The sequence below is a fragment of the Parasteatoda tepidariorum genome, chromosome 1, assembly GCF_043381705.1.
Source record: "Parasteatoda tepidariorum isolate YZ-2023 chromosome 1, CAS_Ptep_4.0, whole genome shotgun sequence".
NCBI lineage: Eukaryota > Metazoa > Arthropoda > Arachnida > Araneae > Theridiidae > Parasteatoda > Parasteatoda tepidariorum.
Genome location: NC_092204.1, coordinates 105,272,307 through 105,282,004, shown reverse-complemented (window position 1 = coordinate 105,282,004; position 9,698 = coordinate 105,272,307). Strand labels below are relative to the sequence as shown.

General features: G+C 25.7%; 1 protein-coding gene across 3 annotated transcripts in view; it reads left to right on the top strand.

The window, feature by feature from the left end:
- Window positions 1-9,698, top strand: part of LOC107454880 (neural cell adhesion molecule 2) — a 120,207-nt gene that overhangs the window by 28,230 nt on the left and 82,279 nt on the right. The window contains exon 1 of one of the 3 annotated variants that reach the window (XM_016072219.3): window positions 2,065-2,144. The exons of 1 other annotated variant lie outside the window; for it this stretch is intronic. The gene's annotated coding sequence lies outside the window, so the exon portion shown is untranslated. Of the gene's footprint in view, window positions 1-2,064; window positions 2,598-9,698 lie in introns of those variants that run through there. One more of the 3 variants, XM_016072218.3, reaches the window with a different exon arrangement.

Genomic DNA, 9,698 nt, shown 5'->3' with positions numbered 1-9,698 from the left:
TATATATATAGATTACAACATATTATTATGCCACCATTAGTTATAACGAATTTAATATAACTTCTTCAAAAAATAATGAGTTTAAGATAATATAAGTTATCCAGGTAGAAAGCAATTGTTTTATACAATGGACTGAGAAAATGTATATTTTCTTTTTTATACCAAAGTTTATTTTTTAACTAAAAAAAAAACCTTCGAGAATCGAAACCAAAAAATAAAGAAAGATTTTGTTTTTGAGTATATTTGAAAAAGTACTTTTCCTTCTTAAAAACATTTTTAAGAATGTCGACGTAAATTGCTTCAACAAAATCTCACCAGATTCAGTCACGCTTGTATTGATATTCTGAAAAGAAAGTTAACTGCAATAAAAAGATCATTTTCTGTGGAAATAAACCACACTAGAAACTCTCATCGATCATCATTTCACATTTGTTTAAAAAAAATCAAAGCAATAAGACATGAAAAGGGCAGTTAATGTTGGACACTAGGCAGTCAAATTGGAGGAAAAGCAAAAAAGGTACACAATATCTAGTATCATTATTTTAATAACCGTATGCAATAAAAACAGAAATTAAAAAATAAGCTGATGAAGTATTTAATTATACTTTTTTAAAGTAAAAATATGAAGTTAAAGTTTTAAAGAACAGTAATAATCAAAATGTTTGAATTATAGAGGTAGCATCGTTTTTCCAATTTTTGTATCAATTAACTCTGTTTTAAAGCAATTGTTCATTTAATTTTTATGTTACTCTTTATACACTGTATTTCTGTCCAATAAATGTAAATGTATTTTATTTTCAAGGCTCACTTAAAATATTACTTCAGATCGCAATGAATTTTAGTTCTTTTTTTGTAATGTAAACAATTGTTTATGGCCAGTATCCAATTAAAAAATAAATCTTGAGGCAAAATAAAATTTAAGACTCGAAATGTGTTGTAGATTTAATAATGTAAACATCTCTGGTATATCACAGACACAACATTTTTTGAAAAGTTGATTATTCTAAAAAATCAGAGAAATATTATTTTTTTTCCTTCTTTTTTCTTAGCTAAGTTTTCAAGTTTAGTTTTGAATTTCTTTAAGTACCAACGAAAAGGTCACTTAAGAGCTCCATTGATTTATTCGAAATGTATACATTTCATAAATTTATTAGGCCATCCAGCAAATTAAGATTATCTTTCTGCACATGCCTGACCAAAGCGCCTATAATTTTATTTTAGGAAGACAAATGCATAAAATGTTTTGTCATTTGTAGTAGAACTTCTAGTAACCACACTGTTAAAAATTCGCGATAAAAATACGGTATTAGGGTGCGGTTAATCTTTACTGTAAAATTAATTTTTACGAGAGCATATTACAGAAAAAAAAATTTCACATATTGTAATTTTTATGTAATAATTACCGTAGCATCTCTGAAATCTTTTTAAATGAATATTGCTGTTAAATGAATCTTATTAAATGAATATTACTGTATAATATTTTACGGTAAAAATAGATTTTACGGTAAAATGTATGTTGTGGATGATGCACACCAACAAAATGCCGATGATTTATACAGTTATGCGATCCGCAATTTTTTACAGTACATCCCTGCATTTACAGTAATAATTACCGTAAATAAATTACTGGAATTTACTGTAGATTATGAACCGAAAGTGCCGGTACTTAATACCGTAATTTGATCCGGCGTTGTTTACAGTGCATTTATTTACTGGCAACAATTCTACACGTTTAGATATTTTTTTAATTAAGTTGAAGCCATTTAATCTTAGTTTTTGCTTTATAATATTTTTTATAAAGTTTCTTTTCTTTAGATTTTTAAGCATTTTCGTTTATTTTCAAATAAATCTAAGAAACCTGAAATAACCATGAAAATATTTTGAATTCTTAGCGAACAAATAAAATAAAACAAAATTCTTAGCGAATAATAAAAAAGAATAACGAATACAGATCAGAATCAATGATGTCAAGCAAGATCCAATTTACCGCTTGTAAGCTTTCCCGCCAACCACATCTCACCACTAGACCGCGCCCTGATCTTCTTCTTCCTCCAATCACTATTGGTGACTTAGAGCGCTCCACAGTGGCTCTGAATGGAGAAGTCTTTTCACAAGCCTGCTTTCACAATTGCGATGGCATCTAGGTATGTACTTGTCTTTCCATTCATCGTTTCAAATACAAATACTTCAATAAAAAATTGAGTTTTTGAAGTGACAGTCCTGTCTGAATGCTCTATTTATGCAGTAGATGCCAGATTTGAATAAATGTTTTCATCTAAGTAGTTTTATTGAGTTTTATTTACGAAAATAGTTAATGTTAAAAATGAGTATGTCATCAACTCGGACGTTTTAACCTCGATTGACACCTGTGGATTGCTGAGGGAATCTAAGAATAAAATTTATTGATTTGTCTTCATTTCTTTTAATCGGTTCTAGTTGCTTTCGCTGAAAATTGTTAAACTGAAAATGATTTGAAAAATATTGGTATTTTAAAGAGTTATGACCAAAAACTGAATTTTGCATATATTGTTATGAACATGAACTGAAATAACGTTAAAAGAAGTAACCAGCTAATTTGGATCCAGTCATTTTATCAAGTATGTAACAGTTTATTATTTCATTTTAAGTTTCGTAATTTATATTTCAAACATTGTTCATTTTCGATACGCACTTGCTTTTTTATTTAAAATAATTGTCAATGAAGGCTTTTAGCACTCAAATCCTAATAAAAATTCTGAAAAGAACATATTTTTTAAAACAAATTATTTAATACCAAATCATAAATTATCTTTATTTTTTTTAACATTGCTTGCTTGTATTTAACTTTTATCTACCTAAAATTTAATTAAGTTACTAGTTTTATTCATATTAAAAAAATAAAATTCCCGTTTCTAACACCTGACGAAAAAAAAACCCAAACGTTATTTAGATTATATGTACGTTCTTGATGTAATTGTTTGCAAATAGGGTAAGCGTAAGCTATATTAGAAGATGACAAGTATTTATAAACAAACTTTCCTTAAATAAGCTTTTTTTATTAATAATAAAATAGCTTTTATACGTTGCAATCTTTCATTTTTTTTTTGTCAAGAGGTGAATTAAGCTGCCTTATTCTAAAGATTATTTTTAGAAATTACAAAGATATTTTTAATTATTAAAAACCTTTACAAAATATTTCAAGAAATAAAAAAAATGAACATAATTTCACTTAGTATTTTTTTCACTGATGCTAAATTTTATTTCCTTAAATTGCTATTACCTCTGCCATTATTAGCTTTAAGCAAATCTATATTAAGAGTAACCATTTGCTACTTAATGTCCATTATAAATAAAATATTTGAGTTATCTTAGAATTTAAGTAATCTTAATAATAAATTATAAAGAATAAAATTTTAAATATACGTAATTCGTAATTATACATAAATAATTTTAATTACTATTTAACAGATTTTGGTGCAAATCATACTAAAATATTAAAGATTATATTTATATTAAAATTGGAGTTTGATTTTTCTACGTTTTGTTAACGATGCATGATATTCCTATTCTGTACGAAATTTCTGATCAAATTATGGTATAAATTATTGGCACTTAGGGTGCATCATCTGTAAAATTTGTTTTACTGAAATTCCGCTTTTATTATAAAATATTATTCCGTAATTTTTACAGTTTTATTTATTTAGTTTGAGTGATTCAGTGATTTTAAGGTATTTAATACTGTAAAAATTACGTCATATCAGATTTGTGTCCCGTAACATGTTCCGGTAAAAATGGATTTCATGGTAAAAATTACCGGCATCTTGAGTGTCGGTACTTTTCACCGCAATTTGATCTGGAATTTTTTACAGTGGGATTTGAAGATATATATTAGTGCCTTATTGTGGCACTTAATTTGATAATTAACTTATAAAAATCCCACGAGAAAAGTTAAAAGTATTTGTCATAACCTATATTTTATTTGTAAGTCGTATGAAGTGCATGCTTTAAAATTTAACCTCATTCTTTGACCCCACTGATGAAAGAAACTTGTTACCTGTTAAGTTTTTTTACAAACTTTAGACGCTTCTCTTATAAATTTTAAATATTATTTTGTAGGAAAAATTTTACAAACGATTTTTCATTTATTTCTTATTTAAAAGTGTACTCATTAAAAAAATAACCTTTTTTTACTTTGTTGCAAAAAAGATTATTCGAAATATTTCATACAGGAACGAGAGTTGTATGGAAACTTATAAAGGATCGTGTAAAATTCGTGCAAATGAAAACTTATCAAGCCTAATCGATTATGAATTCAGTTCATCATAATTAATTTAAGCATTCAGTCACTTATGTAATTCGTTTTACGATGTTCCATGTCATTTAATAGGCGTCATATTCTCACACATATTTCAATTTTTTTTTCTTTAAAAAAATTATTTATTAGAAAAAGTTTGATAGGGTATGGTATTAATAATATACAAAAAGTGAATTACATTTATAAAAATGAAAATGACATATTAGTGTTTGAGCGAAATATCCTGAGGAGAATAATAAGACCTATTAAAGATAAAGACGAAAGGTGAATTAGATCGTACTTTGAAATGTATAAAATCATAAAGGGTAAAAATATTGTTAGCTTTATCAAATCCCAGCACCTCTCATGTCTTGGGCATATAGAGAGGAGAGAAAATAATTACGGCTTTGAAAGATCATCAACTACACACCTATTTGAACCAGGCTCAGAGGCCGCCCAAAATAAAGGAGTAAGGATGACGTTATTGACGACTTGGTAATAATGAAGATCCGTAGGTGGAGGGAGAAGTTAAAACAGAGGACTGTTTGGAATAGAATTATGGAACAGGTCATGATCCCCTAAGGGCTGTAGAGCTTTAGAAAAGAGAGAGAGAATTACACGTAAACCTGTAGTTGTGGACTTATTGTCTAACAATATGTGTTTCACACGAGGGATTTTTCCCATTCTCATCACGCTCAATAACCCCAAAGATGTATATATTTTTTTCTAGATAGTACACCAATTGTTACATTAAAATTATAAAATGTTCAATTAAAAATAATCTGAATGGTTCGTTGCATACGAATTTAGCAGATATTCAGTTAAGTTATAAAGCGAGCCCAATCATTTTGAAGCGGCTAATTTAAGATCATAACCAAAATAATAAATTTCAAATACTAATAATAACCGCAAAATGATGGAAAATTAACATCAAAGTAAAATGACTATAAAATGAACTTTTCATGTCTTTCGTCCGGTCGAGCTGTAGGAAAAATAAATTCTTAATCGTCATTTTAATATTTCATTGAGGATAATTTAATCAATCCCATGTTTGTGTATAAAATTTAAAATCTTGATTTTTTTTTCTAAATGATTTTTCATGCCAAATATTGTTTTTCTTTTTAAAAAAAATGTAGCTTATATTTTTAGTACTTTCAATTTATATTAGCCATTTTTCGATAAATACAGCCAATTTTTACTTTCGCAAATAAATATATTTATCAAATATGAGCAGTAAGAGTAACCTTTATAAAAGTTAAAACTAATGTCTTAAAAAAAAACACTGATGTTTTCGTCTCTAGTTTTAGAAATTTTACTTAATAGATTTAAATTGTTTTCTTTGTTAGGTTTTGCCTTTTTTATAAACTTAATTTTAAAAATAATATAAAACACTTCATGTTTTTAACCGTAAGATGATCGTAGAATGTATTTCAGAAATACTATTTTTTTCATGCATATGTGACCTAAATAGTACAGGAAGAAAACAATTCTGGTTTAATTACCGTTCTGGTATAATAATGACATTTCGGGCAACAACAATGAAAAAAACATAATTCTGGTAATAAATCCAAAATATATGGCTTTAAAACCATTCATTTGGAAATATATATTATATATTTATTGTACGTTAGTAAAAATATCTATACACTGCAGTTCATTTTTCTCTAACTGGCATTTCGAATGTCTCTGAATAATTTTATTTCCTTTCTGATAAATAGCTGTGGTAGTCTAGAGGAAAACCGGATCCTAATTTTTGCAAATACACCTCTTTTCATTAAAATAGTATGAAAATAAAAGAAAATCATGTGTATGTGTGTGTCTTTATGTGAAGTAAATGTTATCGTATAAGATATAATTATTAGTATATAATTAGTCAAATTTATCCATAATATTTTATCTGTAAGGAATAAGATCTGATTAGATCGGACTTAAATAATGCATGAATATTTATAACAGTCTTATGAATCACATATTTTTTTTTTAAAAAAACATTTCAACCAAAGAGCTCGAAACAAAATGTAGATTAATATACTAAAGCATATTAATATACTAAAAGCATATTAATATACTAAAGGAAATTTTATTTACCTAGAAAAATTATAAAACATTTTAAAATCCATGCCATAGCTGGAAAATTATAGAAACTTCCTTAAAAAATCATTTAATTGTTTCAAATTGTTTCATCAGTCTTATTTTATGATGAGTAAATTAAAGATGTTTAAAAACCCATAGCAACACATTAAAAGAACTAAAAATTTAAAAAACTTTAAAAAATTGAAGGTTTTAGCTTTTAATATAACTGATGTATTCCATATAGAAACATTGCTACAAATGTTTGTCTACAGATTCAGTGCTTGTCAACATTATTTTTTTTAAAAAAGTGAGGCATTCAAATATAATTTATTTTATACATTTTTTTAAATATTTGAAACTAGATATTCCAACATTCCAACAAATATATATATATATNAAAGTATTCTCAATTTGATGCTGTGATATTCCCTGCACATTATCTCCATGTTCAAGAATTCCTCTCTCAAAAATCTAGTATCAAAAATATATATATATATATATATATATATATATGTTTTTCAAATGATATGTACTTAATATTAACATGTATAAACTTAACATGATTTCAACCGTTAATGTAATGTTTGATTTTTTATCTGACGCACAATAATACAAGTTACCTAAGATTTGAAGTAATTAAAAAAAATTATTTTTTTTATGCTCAATCATTCTCTAAGAAGTTTTTTTTCGTGTGTTTCGATGACGTGTTTTCAATAATGCATAATTATAAGAATGTAATATGTTTAAATTTTAACTTTGTACAAGTATTTTTAAGTGTTTACCTTTTCACAAGAAGTAATTTTAAAAAATGAAAACATATATATATATATACCTTCAGGATCAAATTTATTCACATTATTTATACTTTCTTTTGAATATCATACATAAAGCATAGCATCAATTAATTCTAGAAGTATGTTTCTCTCGCTATACAAAGCTATCAACATTAATATAAACGACCACAATATATCTCGCAGTAGTTAGAGGGTTACGGTTGGACTAACTTTTGTTAAGGCAACTGTAACCACACCGAAATATATTACCCAACATATAGCTCAAACATATCTGTGAGTCTGTTTCATCCTGTTATCTTCTGTCATGAATACATACGCTTGGGTAATTAATACTCCGGGATATATGCGAATCTCTGAATACAAAATGTTTAGCTTTTCTTGTCACACATATCATTATAGTCTTTTGGAGAAGTACTTTTATGAAATATAATTTTAATTTAAATGAATAAACTTACAGTGAAGAAAAGCACATTAATACATTAGTAATTGAGTTTGCTATAAAACATATACATATTAAAAATGGTTAAATTTTAAAAATATTTTCAGATGTTTCACATTTTTCATCATCTTAATATATAAAATATGAGGTCTTAAATCAAGTGGTTTTTTTCATTTTGCAAATAACGTTTCAGCAAAATTAAAATTGATCATATTAAAATTTATTATATTAAAATATCTGATTATCCACTGTTATATTCATCTGATATAACAATTCCAACATTGTAAACAAGTTTTCAATAACCCATATTTTATGAATAACTTTTTTTAAAAAATTTTAGGATGATTTTTTTTCTTAAAATTTAAATTTTTTATAATATAAATATTATATTACAAAAGGAGGTGTATTAAGTGCAAGAAATTTTAATTAAAAAGTTTTAAACTTCAAAATCAAATTTTTGTTTACTGATTTGTTATTCAGAAAATTTAAAATTGATTCCATTGAAGATAAAGTCTAAATAATTTAAATATTCATTTTACCACAGTTATCTTATGCTTTTATAAAGATAGAAACGTAATTTGTGATATTTGCTATAGATTAAAATACTTCAAATGGGAAAAATGCAGGTTGATCGTTCAGACTCAATACTGAGAAAAAATATGGGTAAAACTACAAGAGAATAATAAAATTTATCATTTTTGGCTCTATAGAAGTATCAAAACGCTTGGTTATTTTTAACAAAAGGCTTCGATAATGCTTTTGGTAAAATGAACAATAAAATGTAATGTGAGATAAAATTTGATAAATGTGATAAAATTTGGAAATTTTATCATGCTACCCATTTATTCGGTTAAATTTACTTTTCAGTTTTGTAATTTTATTAAATGTGTGATAATGAAAACAAAAATTTCGAAAACCAGAATTTCCAGTTAACAGTGAAGGGAAAAATTACTAAATGAATAATTAATTTATATACCGCATATTTTGTTTTTTTTTTATTTTCTGAATTATGCGCGTGTGTTTTTTTTTAAATTAAAATGTTATTATAATCGATAATTTTACTAGATTTCTTTCCTTCGTGCACAGTTTAAAGTTACTAAATTTTTTTCCCAAGTAGACTAAATGTAGAAGTATTAATTTAATGCTTGAATTGATCAAACCTGATAATTTAAATATACCACAAATTATTACGGTTGTGTACACAATCTGATATAAATAAATATTTCTATGGAATTCATGAGTGAAAAGGTAACTATATTGTCTTCATTCAAGAAATATCGGCGTTAATATTGCAACCTCATAGCGAATGACATTTAATCGAAGTGAGGAAAAAAAGATTGTATCATATTTCTTTACTTCATTCAGATAAGCAACTTCATTCAAACAACATCTTGTGAATAACTGATGAAATGATTTGATTAAAAATGCTTTTAATTACTGCCATTGTTTAAAAATTTTAATATACTTTTTTAACAGAATGACATTAACATAAATATAAATTAAAGATATTAAGGCCATTTCCGTTAAAAATTAGAATTATGTTCTTTTTTTAACTAAAATTAAAACGAATAAAAGCAATAAAGGAATAAAACAATAAATTTCAAAGCATAAAATGTTATAAATAATAACTTAGCTAAATGGTCTTAATAGTTTTTCATTTAGAAATGTACGATGAATATTCTAAATATCTTTCACTAAGAGAAAAAGTATGGACAAAATTACTAGAATATAGTAATATTTACGGTGATTCCAGCTCTATAGGGATACCAAAAATCTCAATAATCTTTTCTGATACACTTTGGTAATGATTTTGGCAATACTTAAACTGAAATATGATTTAATAATATGTTATGAGTTATGATAAATTCGTAAAATTTGGTAGTTTTATCAATATACCTCTGGGAATGGCAGACAAAATATTTATTCGGGAAAATTTACTTTATAGATTTATTTTTACTAAATGTGTGGCAAAAAGAACTATGATTTTGAAAATCAGAATCTCCGATAAATTGATATATATATATATATATATTTAAATTCAAATTTTGCATTAATTACTTTGTGCATGAAGTTGAAATCTAAGTTCTAAATCATACAACGAATCTCTTTAACCGTAATA